Source organism: Phascolarctos cinereus, unplaced genomic scaffold, assembly GCF_003287225.1.
Source record: "Phascolarctos cinereus isolate Bilbo 61053 unplaced genomic scaffold, phaCin_HiC Scaffold_3;HRSCAF=262, whole genome shotgun sequence".
NCBI lineage: Eukaryota > Metazoa > Chordata > Mammalia > Diprotodontia > Phascolarctidae > Phascolarctos > Phascolarctos cinereus.
Window position 1 is genome coordinate 142644172 of NW_027555736.1, and position 17176 is coordinate 142661347.

Here is a 17176-nt window from a genome sequence, read left to right on the forward strand (position 1 = left end):
TAATGGGAGGCAGGTGCTATTATTATTATCACCCCCATTTTACAGTTGAGGAAATTGAGGCAGATAAAACTTAAGCGATCTTCCCAGGTCCGCAGTTAGATGGTACAGTGGATAGGCCTGGAGTCATGAAGACTCATCTTCCTGAGTTCAAATTTGGCCTCAGACACTGACTAGCTGTGTGTGTGAGACCCTGGGTAAGTCACTTAATCCTATTTGTCTTGGTTTCCTTTTCTGTAAAATGAGCAGGATAAGTAAATAACAGACCACCCCAATATCTTTGCTAAGAAAATCCCAAGTGGGGTCATCAAGAGTCAGATACAACTGAACAGTGAACTCAGCTAGTAAGTATCTGAGGCTGGATTTGAACTTGGTCTTCTTGACGTCAGGTCTAGCCCTCTATCTTGTGTGACACCTATTTGTTTATAACCACTAAGCATCTGGAAGACAATCAAAGGGGTATGGAGGAAAACTTGATCTGTTTCATAACCTTCCCTGGCAAGCCCAGTGCAGGCTTATTTCTTCATGGGCATTGTTAGCAACTTCCTTGTGCTTATTTGCAACAAAGTCAGGGCTTAAATATGTGATCCCACAAAGTAAAGGAAAAGCCAATGGTGTCCTAATGGACAATGAAGTTGTGTCATTAACTAGACACTGTGTCTTCTTGAGTCTGAAAAAGATTGCCCTGAAACAAAGGAAAAATGTAAACAGGCAATAGCTCTCACTTTCCCTTTCTAGAAATATGATGTATACTTTTCTGGAGTTAGGTCCATGCCTATGGCAGAGGATTATTTCACAGAATCACAGACTGTTAGAGTTAAAAAGGAAATTTAGGGATGATCTAGTCCAATCACCAATCCTGCCACCATTTTACAGATGAGAAGACCGAGGGCCCAGAGAAATAAAGTGATTTATCTAAGATCACACAGCTAGTGAATAGCAGGGCTATGACTCTAAGCAAGGCTTCCTAAGTCCAGGCACAGTGTTTTTTCTCCTGTTAATGTCTGGGTTTCATCTTCAATTCTGTGATACGTAAATTCTATTAACAGCAGTAAGATTATTGATTGCCCTTTATTTGTACCTTGTCTGATAATAATAAAGACCAATCAGTCAATTAACAAGCATTTATTAGGCTCTTACTGTGTTCTAGGCACTGTGCCAAATTGTAGGTTCTTGCTCTCAAGGAGTCCACATTCTTTTTTTATTTTGTTTTGCTAGACAATTGGGGTTAAGTGACTTGCCCAGGGTCACACAGCTAGTAAGTGTCAAGTGTCTGGTCTAAGACCGAATTTGAACTCAGGTCTTCCTGACTCCAGACCCGGTGCTCTACCCACTGCACCACCTAGCTGCCCTGGCATCCACATTCTAACCAGAGACTACCTCGACTTACTCTAGTGCCTTTTTTCAAACTATGTGGCAATCGTACTTGGATTGTTTCCACAGCTGTATGTAATTATATATGCTGGCACTATCAGTTCTTTCCAATACAATCCTCATGGCTTGTGACATCTGCAAGCAGATAGCTATGGGTGCAATTAATCACATGCCAACTCTTTGTGCCTGTCACACTGAAAATCAAATAGCTGCAGGCTCTTTCTTAGTGTGTCTGGGATCTCTCTGAATGAAATTTCTGTAAACACCGTGTGATAGAAATACAACTTAATGGTTGCATTACAAGAACAAACCCAGGAATTATGAGTGCTTTTCTCCAGTTGCTGACCTTTGGCCTCAGTCTGGGGAGGTAGTTATCTTTGACAGCAGGCATGGTTTTAGGGGGAGACAATCAATCAGGGGGTAGAGGGCTGGCCTTGAAGTCAGTAAGACCTGGGAACAATTGCTTGATGAGCATCACTTACTATATGCCAGAACCATGTTCTATCCACCTCTGACATAAACAGACTCTGTGACCATAGGCAAATCACTTAACTTTTCAATGCCTCAGACAACTCTCTGAGACTCTGAGTTACAGATGTGTTGCTAAGCTTCATCAGTGGACAGCTGTGTACTTCTGGTAGGACTCCACACTTTATAACAACAAAAGGCTTCAGGCACATTCGCATCTGCTTCTCATCTCCAGGCATTGGTTTCTCCATCTATAGCAACATAATGTCTTCCCTACAACTATCCTGTGTTAACTTTTATTCAGCCTGTCCCAGGTTTGAGTGTCTTCTTAGAGCCTCAAATCTATGGTCAAGTCAGTCTTGTGAAATAGTTGTTATTATCTCCATCTTATAGATAAGAATGAGGTTATAAGAAGTTAAATTATTTGCCCAGTCACGCTGACCAGGATGTGAGTAGGTCTTCTGACCTCAAGTTGAGTGCTACACCATACTGCCTCTTGGGTCTCCCCCTTCTCCTTTATCTCCCATAGTGCCCAGCATACTGAATATTTAGAAGGCCCTCAATAAATATTTGACTGAGCTTCTGAAGCTGTTCTAGTCATATGCTTTTTTCCCCCTTGTATACTGTCCAGGAAGTTAGGCAACTTTTTTTAATAACTACACTTGACATTTATTCCTTATGTCAACTCAGCCTGTATTTTAGTTACACCACCTTTGTAACTACCAAGATCTATCTTAAAGGGACAGTGGATAATGCTTTGTCTCCCATTTCATTTTTACAGTGATTCCATGTGGAAAGTTTATACACACATTCTAAGAGACCCTACATAGATTTTTTTTTCCTTGCAGGTTTACAGGTACTAAAAGCTGGCGTGTGATTAATTGCTTATTAAATGACATAGTTATGTACTTGTGTGGTTACAAGGTATGGTGGGAGCAATATCCTTAACTCTGACCCCCAGCAAGTTGGGTTGGTTTTTACCTAAAAAGAGACGAAGTTGTTCCCAGGGCTTGATTGGCACAGAAGATTAAGATACAAGCTCCACCTCCCTTCCTCAGCTTCCTAGAAGCATCTGTCAGTATTAATGTGAATTCCTGATCAACTAAGGGCAAAAAAAACACAACCGTGTGAATATGGGGCCCTTCAGATTTGAGGATGTCCCAAGATCTGGAATTCTCATCAGATGCATCTCTAGAAAGAGCTGAGGGGGGGACCTTGTCTACCTGAGCTAAGTGCTTGAGTTTCTTTGTTAAAGATCCCTTTCTCTGTGTGGCTGAGTAACCCTCCTTCCATTAACTGTTGAATGACCTACAAATGCCCCATTTCATCCTAACATTGAACCTGAACTAACAGGTCACTCACAGGACCTGAATCAAACCTACTTCTAATGCAAGGACAGGGAACTTGTGAAAGTTGACACACGATATGAAAAAAAAAGACAGGAGCCCTGAAAGAGTTTACAGTCTAATATGAAAGGCAACACAAAAGAAGAAGCTGAAAAGGGGGAAAGGGGACATGATGGAAAAGTCTGAAGGAGTGTAGCCTGAGGGAAATGGAAGAGATGGCTAGCTTGGGTGCCATCTTTAAATGGAGATTTGAAGAGCAATTCTTTGCTCCACCCTTAAGTCAGAGAGGCAGAGGGTATTCAAACAACCCAGCAGACGATTAAGGCTCTTTGTATACCTGAGTGTCTTCGTTTAAAGAAGCAAAGACAGGGCAGCTAGGTGGCACAGGGGATAGAGCACTGGCCTTGGAGTCAGGAGGACCTGAGTTCAAGTCTGACCTCAGACCAAACACTTGACACTTACTAGCTGTGTGACCCTGGGCAAGTTACTTAACCCCAATTGCCTAAAAAAAGAAAAAGAAAGAAGCAAAGATAGTTTGTCTAGAGACTCTGGACCCCCAGAAGGTAGGTGATATTATTATTCCCATTTTATTGTTGAAGATACTGAGGTAAACAGGGATTAAGTGACTTGCCTGGAATAATACATAGCTAATGTCTGAGACATTTGAACTTCCTGAATCCTGGCCCAGTGTCCACAGAGCTACCAGTCGCCTATAGAGAATGAAAGCCTCAGAGCAAGACGCTTTCATGAGTCTATTCCTTATCTGACAGAATTTGATGCCACACTGGCTCTCAGCTATTAGTCTCTGCTGTGAAACTAGGAACATTTTGTCTTTTTTTAAAACTGTTACTTAGAATTATCATTTCCTATTGGAAAGTTAAAGAAATAAATAAAAACAGTATTTTTTTTAAGTGTAAGGAACTTTTTACAGGAAAATTTTGTAAATACAAAACAAATTCACAAACTTCTTTGAATACGAAATGGTCCAACTCAATACATTCAGCTACCATTGGTACAATACTATTACTGATATGAAAAATTCATACTCATTCATGTGTGGTATTCAAAGGATGTGCTCATAAAACAATTCTTAGTCATTTATGATATCTAAACTGTGCTACAGTAGATTTCATTTATATTGATAAAACTCCCATAATACCACAAAGTCTAGGAAAAAAGTAAAAGATGAAAAACAAATCAGAGGTGCAGAAAAAAATATTTTCACAAGCTATTTAGACACATGAATGATCTTTAAAATATAAAAAAAAACCTCTGTGAGAATAAGTACTGTATCCAATATATCTATCAAACAGACAGTGAACAATATTGTAGCAAAGGAAACCTTTCCTCTATTCTCGCGAGTGCTTAATATTAAAATCTGAGAACGTAGTACATGCCACACTTCAAGGTGGTTAAACAATTGTTTTTGCTTCATGATATGACTGCTTTGTAGTATAGTTTAATATTCCATTTTCATGAATAGCATTAGGTTTTCCTTGGAATCAATCCTTTATAATTTGATATTCTAAAGCTAGGTTCATGACTTTTTTTTTGCAGCTGGAGGCATAGTGTGGTCCATATCACCAGGTGTAATTTGCAATATGGTGTAAGGCAGGTGATGTACTTCCCCAAGGCAAACATTTGATTCAAAAATCAAATCAAACCAGACCATACCACATCAATGTTGGGTTGGGAGACTGGTTCTTTTGGGAAGAAATCCCCCTCCCCAACATTATGATGTGGAAGAAGAAAAAAACAAAAATACCTGATGCTGTTTTCAGATTTGGTAATGGAGGAGAGGAAGGCAAAGAAGTGGTCCCACTCTTGCCAGGTGCTCTCATTAGGGGATACAATGTCTATTCCTGTATGGTTAAAACTGAAAGGAATCGCAGTAATGATGTGCTCCATTGCACTGACGCATATTCTGCCATTGTCTGCAAGGTGTTTTTTAAGGTATTTTAAGAAATAGAATTCTGGGAGTCTGTTACATAACCTAGAATATAGATCTCATTGGGGAAAAGTTCTTTTTCAAAGTCTTATTCATTAAGTTATTTTCATCTCATATCTAATTTCATGAGATTGTCTTTGAAAAACATTCTACAAAGGCAGCAGTTTGATTGAACCCTTATTCATATCTTGATTCTGTTCTGCAACTAATATTAAAGAAATGTGAGGCATTTATATTGGCTTCCCTGGGGGCCAGGAGGACTTAACTTCAGTAGATTCCAGGTAGAGTCTTTAGCTTAATTTACCCTATCCAGTCAATATGTGAAATTGAAACTAGACCTATTCTTGCCGTTAGCTTCCTGTAGAGACTTGTTTCCTTCTGAATAAGTTCAAGAGATTCTTTGATTTTTATTACTGGTAAACTAAAAAAAAAATGCATTGAATCAAACTGAATTAGTAGTATGGTGGTGTGATAGAAGGAATATTTTGTATTAGGAGTCAGAAAACCTGGGTACTAATTCCAACTCTGCAGCTAAATAGTTGTAGACTGTGGGTATATCCCTTATCCTTTGTGGGCCTCAGTTTTATCACCTGGAAAGTGAGGAATTTGGAGTAGATAATTTCTAAGCTTCCTTTGTGCTCTAGAATTATTTAGTTCTATGGATTAATAGGAAAACTTCCCCTTGGTAGCATTTCAAAAAGTAACATTAAGAAACAATCGCTGGCACTTCGAATGCCTTTTACCTCTCTCCTCTCCTGGGTTAGGTCTGGAAATGGAAATTCACTGAGCAGAGGAGGAGATTATTGAATAAGATGATAGAAGGTCTGAGCTGGAAGAAAACTTAAGGATCATCTTATCTCAACCTCTACATTTTACATCTGAAGAAACTAAGGTCATCAGAGAAAATGTAACTTGCTAAGAGAGGATAAGTGTCTTAAAATGGTTTTAAAAAACAACAGCAACAACCTATTACCTCTAAAATAAGAAGTGACCCTGGACAGGGCCAGCGAGGTGCCACGGTGGATAGAGCACTGGCCCTGAAGTCAGGAGGACCTGAGTTTATATCCAGCCTCAACACATAACGTTCACTAGCTGTGTGACCCTGGGTGAGTCACTTAACCCCATGGCCTAGCGCCCCCCCCCAAAAAAAAGTGACCCTGGGGGAAAAAAAAAGGATTTGGTGTCCTTAATGTGTCTAACCATACCTAACCAGCAACAACAAAGAGTTCTGTGCTTCTCACATAATCCCAGAATCATAGAATTTCAGACTTGAAAACAAGTGTGTGCTGAGAAAAATTTAATTGGCTCTCCAAAAAAATCACAGACAATACACTTTTAAGTTTCATCTGCATTATGACCTTTTTTTCTGTCACTTTCTTAAGTCTAAACAATTAACGAAACAACAACAGTCAAGGCCTGATTTGTAGCCTTTACTGATTTCCAGGGTGTAAATGCTCACAATGAAAATGTAACAGTCAGCTCTCCTGAGCCATGCAAGCTGACTCCAACGCACTGCTGCCTGCAAAGGACCTGCACGGCCATCGAGTCCAACAGGGAGCCTTAACTCCCCCCTCCCATATACACAACACAACTGACAATTTGTTATCCAACCTTTCTCTGAAGACCTCCAACAAGGGGGAAGCTGCCACCAATCAATTTACAGCTCTAATCATTAATAAGTTATTCTTTATATCAGGTTTCAATTTGTCTCTTTGCAATTTCTGCCCATTGCTCTAATGCCTTTTCCACATAACAGCCCTTCAAATCGTTTTTTAAGTTAGTCATCATGTCCTTCCCCTCCCGTATCTTCTCTTTTATAGGCCAAACATTCCCCATTCCTTCAATGTTCCCTGTGCAAATTTTTATGAGGCATAAACTCAAATTTCTTCACCATCCCAGCTTCCCTTCCCTGAACACTTTCCAGCTTATCAGTGTCCAGAACTGACCAGACAATGTAAACCAGAGACAAGACACACCAGCCCTATCACCTCCTTATTAGTGTGCCATCCTCTTATTCATAGGAAATACTACTTATCCAATGGCATCAATCAATAATATTTTTAATTTTTAAAAATAAATGTATTTACCTAATTATAATAGCATTTATAATCTGTACCTTTCAACTCCTCCCCATTAAGCAATTTTTAAAAAACCTGAAAAGAATAAAACTTTTCTTACAAGTATGCAGAGTCCAGCAAAATAAATTCCCACAACAGCCATTCATTAAGTATTTATTAAGTGTTTATTATGAACCAGGTACTGTGATAAATTCTGAGGTTCCAAAAACAAAAATTAAAAAGAATTTTTTTTGCATTCTATAAACATATTCTTTGAATTATGGTTTCTGTTATGATGTTAATTTTTTATTGTTCTAACCACAATCACTACTACTTCTCTGATTAGGTATGTGCACAGTCTGGGTTCATGGAGCAAAATGAATATAACTAACCCAGTGGGGATGGAATTGACCCCATAAATTTGGCCTCATCAGCACACTCTCACCAACTGAGTTAACCAGCCACAAACAGTTCCCCTTGCTTATGTTTATTGTTCCCCCTATTCCCTGCGGGTGTGAGAGGCACCAGCATCAGATGTGTTTTATCATGTGCCTCATTATGAGGGAGTCCAGTTTGGTTGCATGCAGCTCAGAGACCAGAGTTTCACGATTTACTGCAAACAGAGGAGTGCTGCAAAATAGCGAGATGGGTGTTTAGGTTACAAACACAATTGTTTAGTGTAGGCAAGAGTGTGACATTTTGTGAACCCCATGTCTGGAGAGGGAAAAAGGCATAAACATAATTGTATGAGTTAGCATCCACACCTGGGTGTATGCTTTCGCTGTGCATTTTGTCTTTTGTCCAGTGCTCTATTAGATTTCCTCGTTTGCATTTATAAGAAAGAGATCAAAAGCATACTGCTGTCCTAATTTTGTGCTCAAGAATGTGCCATGTCAAATAATAGGTTCCAAGGAAAGAATAAGGAACTAGGAATTGATAGACCTGGCTTCTTGTCAAGGACAATCATTTACTATGTGACCTAATGGGAAATTTCACCTGAGTCTCAGCTTTTTCCTCATCTGTAAAATGGAGATGAAAATTTATATTCAACACTTTTCCTATCTACCTCATGGAGCTATTGGAAGGATCAGAATTAGTGTAGAAGTACCATAAACATTTTAAGTACAAAGTATTATGACTGAGGAGGTGAAAGTGTGCCAAACTTGGAAATCATAGGATCTAAGCTTGAATCCTAACTTCCACTTGCTGACCGTGTGACCTTGTTTAAGTAACTGAATTTCTCTAGGTCTCAGTTTCCTCATCTATAAAATAGGGGCGTTGGACTCACTGACTCCCAAGGTCCCTTCTGCCTCTAGATCTGATACTATGGTCATGGGTATTTTTCAAATTAAAATGCTAGATTTTGATGTTAGAATGAAAAGGGGTTCAAAAAAGTTTGCTATTTGAGGTTTTATTGTTTCATTTTCTATCACAAATTCCATGACAGATATTATGTGACATAATTTAGCATAGTTGCTGTTACTGAACATTAGGTGAAGGGGCCATCTTCTAAATTTATAGCTACTTTGTTTCACCCATCAATGATGAGGGACAGGATTTATAACAATAAGCTTTGAGTTACTTAAAGCCAGAGACTTGATTAGCAGCTTGTCACATTGGCAATTCAGTATCTGTGGTTTTGTGCAAATCATTGATACTACAGAAAGAAATAGACTCCCAGGAGCTATCTCAATGGGAAAGTAGTAGAAACTGATTCCCCACCACAAGCTCTGTACCCACAGTTTCCAGAGACCACTGATGTTACATAATTGACATTTAACCCCAGGGGTGACTGTCTAATCTAATTCACCCCATCAAACATTTGTTGAGCACCTGCTATGTGGAAGATACTGTACTGGGCACTGAGGATACAAATACTAAATGATAAAAGTCCCTAATTTGTAGATGCTTAATAAATGCTTATTGACTGACTGATTTCATGGAACTTAACATTTTTCTGGAGGAGTTATTGGGGATCAGGAAGGAGTTTTATCCCACTTAGTGGCAGATTTAGAGTCCTTGGAACCCCTAGAAACCAAGATTCTGGTCCAGGTGCCATCACCCCATACCCTACTCTAACTGAACTAAGCAGCAGGTCTAGGAAAATGAGGAAGCCTTCCTGCTTCCTCAGAAGGTTACCAGAACCGTTTCATAGGGTACAAAGATATATGGTGCTTGCGGCCATACTCCTCAGTCATTTTGCTATTAATCTTCACTCCTGTCAGTATTGTTGAGGACCCACATTCCTCTTCTAATTTCATCCCACGGATCAATTGTCTCTCCTTCCTGATGAGGAAATAAAGGACTCTGGTTCCCAAGTCTCACTCCCCTCAGAGGTTTCTAGATCATGAATTCTACTCAATGAAGCTCAACTCACCAACTATTTTAAGTGCTTACTATGTGCAAGGCACTATGCCAGACAGTAAGGATACAGAGACAAAAATGAAACAGTCTCTGCCTTCAAACAGCTTACATTCTGTGGTGAGTGTGGGAGTGGAGGAGTAAATCTGTATAACACGTTATACAAGTATTGGGGGTGGAGACTGACTATTTGTTCAGGTTCAGTGAAGTGACTAAAAAAGGCACTCCAAAGTCACTGAGCAGTCAATGAAAGCAAGTTTACTCAGCCTTAAGATGGCAAGAATATGCCACAAGGATACAATGGAATTGAGCTTCAGTAGATGTGCAAATCCCATTCTTCCATGTCCATATAGAAGTACTTCTTTTTACCAGGGCAGGATGCGGTGACTTGCTTTGTCTTCAAACATCCACCAAGTCTGTGCATGGTGACCAGAAAGCCACATCAACACAGCTGGAGGCCACTAGGAAGCTATGTCAAGGGAGGCATGTCTTGAGCCTTGCCCAATCCCAACCCTATCCCCACCCCACTTGTGTCAATCATGTCCTGGTTTCTGTCATCTTTTAAGGAAAATCTAGCCTAGCCTATGCTCAGGGAAGGTGGGGGCAGGGGGAACACTGGTAGATGTTGGTCCTATCCCAAGTAAATAAATACAAACATATTTATTATTGTATTTGCATATAATAATTATATATTATATTATCATTACATTATTAAATTACAATTAAATTATATAATTATGTAATATGATCATAAAATAAATTATAATAATTACATAATAATTATCTAATACATTTGCATATAATAACTAATACAAAATAATTTCTAAAGAAAGTGCTAATAACTGGAGAATTAGGAAAGTCCTTGTGTAAGAAGTGACAAACTATGCTTTGAAGGAAGTCATGAGATAAAGATGACCAGGCAAGTGCAATCCAGATGTGAGAGATCGTTTGTACAATGACATGTAGCCAAGAGAGGAAATGCCATGCCCTGAGAGCAACTAGGACAGTGTGACTGAAATAGAGGACATGTAAAGGGAAATAATATGAAATGAGACTATAAAGGTAGGAGGAAGCCAGCTCATGGGGCTAATGATTTTACATTTGATCTTAGAGACAATAAGTAGCTAATGAAGAACTCTGAGTTGGGGATGGGCAGGGTAGGGAGTGATATAATTAGGTATGTATTTCAGGAATATCCACTTGGCAGCTCTGTGGAGAATAGATTGGAGAGTGGAGAGGCAGGAGACAGGAAGACCAAATGGAAGGCTCTTGCCATAAAAAAAAAAAAAAGGAAAATTAGCCACCCTAGAGGAGAGGGACCAAGGGCTGTCTTTTCTCTTCCACTAATCTTGAGGGCTCTTGGACATATTCCTAGTGATCCTATAAAATAATCCAACTCTAAATTTAATCAGATTTGTTCCAAGGAAATAGATTAAATATGTGAAGTTTTCTTTGATTCTTTCTTTCCTTTCACTCCACAATTACAGTTTTTAAGAATATGCATACCTCTGACCTGACACCTTTCTGTTGTCCCTTACCACCCATGGATACTTATAGCCGTGTCTCTTATTCCTATAACTTATTTCTGAAATATGCCTGTCCTATTATCTCATTTCCTCTGGGTCCTAAGTTTTAGCTAATTAAGCAGATAAACCAATCAATAACAAATAATTTGCTGAGCACTTACAAGAGTATTAGGCACTGTGCTAGCCAGGGATTCAAAAAAAATGCAATTTCTGTCTTCAATTGATTTGCCATGGCCTTGATAAGGAACAACATAAAAAAGGTGGTCCCTATTAGCTCTAAAATTCTGTAATTCTAAAGAGAAAAAATGTTAACACAGCTCCTGTCACCTTAATGTCTAACCTCACTATTTCTAATATTTGTATTATTATTCTTATTATTCATTTCAGATACTACCTCAACATGGCACACTGAATATACATCAGCATAAAGTCGGTCAGCCAGGCAATAAACATTTATCAAACACCATGAGCCAAGTAAGGTTTGTAGCATTGCCGTTTGCTATAAATTTGTATATGTATTGTGTGTGTGTGTGTGTGTGTGTGTGTGTGTATAATATATATGTATATGCATATGTGTATAATGGTAGCAATGGTACAGTGGGTAGAGTGTTGAACTTTTCTTGCCCTTTCATTTTATTAAGTGCTTTTGCTTTGGGCTAATTGTGTCCTCTGGTTGATTACTGAATATAAACATATTTAATGTATTTAATATCCCTGTCAGGGGCCTCATGAATTTTAGGAGTACCAACCCAAAGAATACCTTGAATCTGGGGTAACCATCCTCTGAAGGACCTATCCTATGAGTTGGGGAATGTGCTGGAGCACTTTACTGTGTCAGGAAGACATGAGTTCAAATTCTGCTTCTTACATTTAGTAGCTATGTGACCCTTGGCAAGGCACTTAATCTCACTGAGCCTCAGTTTCCTCATTTGTAAAATCAGGATAATAGCACTTGTAGTATTCACCTCACTTGGTTGTTATGAGGACCCAATGCAAAAGTGTGTATAAAGCATTTTGCTTGAACAATGCCTAATGATCATTTTTTTTGTTTTGTTTTGTTTTTGCAAGGCAATTGGGGTTAAGTGACTTGCCCAGAGTCACACAGCTAGTACCTGTTATGTGTCTAAGGCTGGATTTGAACTCAGGTCCTCCTTACTCCAGGGCCTGTGCTCTATCCACTGTGCCACCTAGCTGCCCCTTAATGGTTGTTTTTTAAATAAAAAGATTCCTACCAATATGGATAGGTTTCCAATATAGACTCAGAGGTGGACTATATGTTTATTGTCTGAGGACCAGCCCAGCTGACTCTGGAGAGGCCCTTCATCACAGGGTTGGCCACCAGATCACTTCCTTGATATATAGTCTTTGATAGATAACTTATGAAATCATCTAAGGCATACAAGCAGTTGCCACATTCATTGGTGGAGAGAATACCCACATGGATCAAAGGATGATAGATTTAAAATTGAAAGGGACCTTAGAGGTCCATTAGTACAATCCTCTCTCCATTTTACAGATGAGGAAAATGAGGCTTAGAGAAATAAAGTGAACTTTTTGGAGAAGATGTGGGAAAATTGGAACACTAATGGATTGTTGGTGGAGTTGTGAAATGATTCAACCACTCTGAAAAACAATTTGGAACTATGCCCAAAGGGCTATAAAAATGTGCATACCCTTTGACCCAGTAATACCACTTCTAGGGCTATATTCCAAAGAGCTCATACAAATGGGAAAAGGGCCCACATGTACAAAAATATTTAAAGTAGCTCCTTTTGCGGTGACAAAGAATTGGAAATTGAGGGGATGCCCATCAATTGGGGAATGGCTGAGTAAGTTGTGGTATATGAATGTAGTGGAATACTATTGTACTATAAGAAACGATGAACAGGCTGACTTCAGAAAAACATGGAAAGACTTATATGGTCTGATGCTGAATGAAGTGAGCAGAACCAGGAGAACATTACACACAGTAACAGCCACGTTATGCGATGACTAATATTGATAGACTTAACCCTTCTCAGCAATACAAGGATCTAAGACATCTCCAAGGGCCTCATGATAGAAAGCGCTATCCACATACAAAGAAAAAACTATGGAGTTTGAATGCAGATCGAAGCATACTATTTGCTGTTTTTTCTTCTGTTGTGTTTTGTTTCCTCTTTCTGGTAGTTCCTCCTATTGGTTCTAATTCTTACTTACAACATCACTAATGTGAAAACACGTTTAATAGGAATGTATATGTATAGCCTCTATCAGATTGCGTGCCATCTTGGGGAAGGAGGTGGGGAGGGAGGGAGAGAAAAATTTAAAACTCAGAAGCTTATGGAAGTGACTGTTGGTAATTCAAAATAAATTAATTAAATTTAAAAAAATAAAGTGAACTTTTGCCAAGTTTTATGCCCAAAACTACATAGGCAGCAAATGACAGTCAGGATTTAAATGTAGACCCTCTTATTCTAAACCCTGTATTCTCTCCACTGTCCCACAGAATTTTTAAGTATTGAAATATTAAAGGTCACATGATATCAAAAGGTTTGCCAGCTCCCAGTGATAGAGATCTGCTTTGCAACTGTTAAGTGGGCTGTGTGCCATCAATGTTGCTCTGGCAATCTTTGCATAAGGAGCTACCTCCTGCTTCCACATCAACCGACTTCTTATTTTCCTTGACTAGAAACATTTGTTATAGGTGATGCAGGGAAGAGAGCTTACTTATGCAATTCCCCCTCTGTCTCTGTAACTATATCCTCAGGAACTTAGTGCTTCCTGTCAGGAATGATTACACTCCATAATGGAGAAGGGATTTTCCAAATCAGCTGTTCAGGGGAAGACCTACTCTGCCAGCACACTGACAGATGGTACTTAACTATTGCTGGTCCCTAAGTGAGCAGCAATCCTTGGTTATTATGAACTTGGGAGGTAAGCAAGCTCGCTTCTGCAGAAAGAGGAAAACAGCAACCATCAAAAAAATGTCTGCCAGACCTTAAATGTTTAAGGTTTATCATTGAAATGAAATTTTCACTTCTATTTTGGGAAACACACAATCCTTAGCCTAGCCTTCCATAATCTACTCCCATGCTGCCTCTCCTGTTATATCTCCCACTAATCAATAATAATAATAATAATAACTAACATTTATATAGCACCTGCTATGTGCCAGGTACTCTGCTACAATCTTTTTTTTTAAAAAAAATTATCTCATTTGATCCTCCCAAAAACCCTGGGAGGTAGGTTCTATTACTATCCTCATTTTACAGAAGAGGAAACTGAGGCAAATAGAGGTTAAATGACTTGCCCAAGGTCACACAGCTACTAAGTATCGGCAACTAGATTTGAACTCAGGGCTTCCTGACTCTATATTCATTGAATGAATGGTAAATAACCTATAACATAAGGAAGCAATATAGATTTGAAACAAGCTCAATAAAAATGCTTGGGGTATTGGGATTTTCAGTGTTAGTCCAGAGTTAGCCAGAAGATCTTAATAAGAGCTATGCTTCAGGATCCTAGAAGTCTATTAACAGGGTCCCATAACGTCTGATATAGGGACACACCCAGGAAATTAGAGAAGTGACTCAGAGGCATCACTACACACAGCCTTTGATATAGCTTGTGCTTGAGATTTCCAAAACTTTATAGTATAGACTGATGTTGGAAACTTTCCCCATAGTTACATACAATACAGGGAAACACAAACATAGACACTTAGGGAAAAAGTCACTTGGAAAACCAGATTTCCAGAATTTGGGTTTGTTTTGGCCCTGTGAGGTCTCACCCAATTCTCTCTTGCTCTGTCACATTTCAACACAATCAGCTCTCTAATAACCATGAGGCCAGTTTAAGGAATACTAGCCCAAAGGCTTAATCTAAGTATCCTTTTATAAGCTTTCCTACAGGTAGCCACAGAATGAGGAAGAGACTGATTTCTTGGTGTTATTGGCAGAAGCTGCCACCTTTCTGCCCTCACAGTTCAACTGCCTCACCTCCATGACTGAAGTAATACTAGGGTACCTTTGGGGATAAGGCCATTCCTAAGAAACTCCAGGTTCCAGACCCATCTCTATGGGGTTCAGGTCAGGGAAAAAATCATATCATTCCCTGACCCACCCTTTTTTTCCCTCCTTTTCTTCTCTTTTTTCTCCCATTTCAAGTTATATACTCTGTGTATGTCAATGGTAAAAAGAAAGGTCTCCTGTACATCAAAATATTTATAGCAGTAGTTTTTGTCAAATCAAAGAACTAGAAATAAAGTTGATTTCTATTTATTGGGTAATAGCTAAACAAATTGTGATACATGGGTGTAATGGAATATTACTGTGCTTTAAGAATCAACGAATATGATAAATACAGAGAAGCATGGAAAGACTTACGTGATGAAGAGTAAAGTAAGCAGAGCCAAGAAAAAAAATACAATGACAAGAATGTAAATGGAAAGAACAACTACAAAACGATAGAAGATGAATGTTGCAAAATTACAAAGAACAAGTTTGGTCTCAAAGAAAAGAAATGAGAAGATACTTCACTCCTCCTCCTTTGTAGAGGTAGGGGACCCAGAGGTATGGAACACTGCATGCCTTCTCAGATTTTTTTTCTGATTAATTGGTTAATTTAGCTGATTTTTTTCTCTTTTTCTCATAAATAAATTATTTGTTATATGGGATAGCTCTCTGGGAAAGGCAAAGAAGTGGGATAAAGGAGAAAATTCAGATGATGTAAAACAAAATGTATCAATAAAAATTTGTTTTAAAAAATAAAGGTCTCATATATACCAAGATTTATGTAGTAGCTCTTTTTGTCATATCCAAGAACTAGAAGCAAAGTAGAGATGCCCATTGATTTGGAAATGATTAAACACACTGTCACGTGAATGGAACGGAAAGTTACTATTTACTAAGAAATAATGAATATGAAGAATACAAACAAGTATGGAAAGCTCTACATGAACTGTAAGTAGAAATAAGTAAGCAGAATGAAGGAAGCAGGACATAGAATGTCTACACTGGAAGGAACAGCAACAAAACTGGAACAAAATGCTATGAGATTATAGTGACTAAGCTCGGCCACAAAGAAGATATATGAGAGTGTACTTCCCCCACTTTTTTCTAAGGTAGGGAGTGAGAGTGCGGAGCACAACATATAATGGCGTACTTAGCTGACTTTTCAGTTTTGTTAGACTTTTTATTTTCCCCCCTCTTTTTTAAATTCTTTGTTATAAGAGCTACCTCTCTGAGAGAGGACTAAGAGATATGTGGTGAAATGAAGATAACATAAAAACAAAATAAAAAATGAAATTTAAAAAAATAAAATAAACAGAGAGAATGTGAGAATTTTGTGGTAATGAACACTTGTTCCCAATAGCTATCAAGCTGCTAAATGTGATGATAAGATTACCAAGCTCAGGCTCAGGCATCTCCAGATGGGTCACTGCTCCTAAACACTCAAATGTGACTTTGCCTTTGTTGAAATTTTTAAAACTTTTTTTTAGTACCAGATGGAGATCTACTACCTCTATTACCTGTACCCCTCAGGAGGGCTCTGACTAGATGACAGGCCAGGAACACCAGGGGAAAGGATAGAAAAGAGGAAAAATAAAGGAGAAGAAAATGGAATTTGGAGGGGAAAAAAGAAAAAGAAAGATGGAAGTATAGATGAGAGGTATATGGGAGAATGGTGCAATTAAAAAAACACACTCAACAACTGTTCTACAAGGAACCCTTCATCATCATCGTTTGGCTACTGCTGCTTTGGAGTATCAATTTCTAAAGGGCAAGGAAGACACCATCGGTTTGTCCCATCATGCTCTAACATTCCTCTTAGGTTGCTGGTGTGCAGAGCCTGAAGCCACAGGCTTCAGAGGTTATCTAATCCAACCTTTCCATTTTGGAAAGTTCCCATATGGAAACTGAAGCTAAGAGAGGTGAAATGATTGGCCAAAGGTCACACAGGCAGAAAGCAGAAGAGTCAGGATTTCAACTCTGGTTGAAGGTCCTCTAACTCCAGAGCCAGTATTTTTTCCATTGTGCCATGGTAGGGTTAGGAAGGAAACTCACATACTTCAGCACTTTAAGGATTTGTAATTTTGTCAACAAAAGGTGCTTCTTT

General features: G+C 38.8%; 1 long non-coding RNA gene across 1 annotated transcript in view; it reads left to right on the forward strand.

The window, feature by feature from the left end:
• Nucleotides 1-15846, forward strand: part of LOC144456307 (uncharacterized) — a 118471-nt gene extending 102625 nt beyond the window's left edge. Inside the window, exons 2-3 of the long non-coding RNA XR_013485330.1 lie at nucleotides 11465-11551; nucleotides 15401-15846. This is a non-coding gene — a long non-coding RNA (uncharacterized LOC144456307). The remainder of the gene's footprint in view (nucleotides 1-11464; nucleotides 11552-15400) is intronic.
• The last annotated feature ends 1330 nt before the right edge of the window (nucleotides 15847-17176 follow it).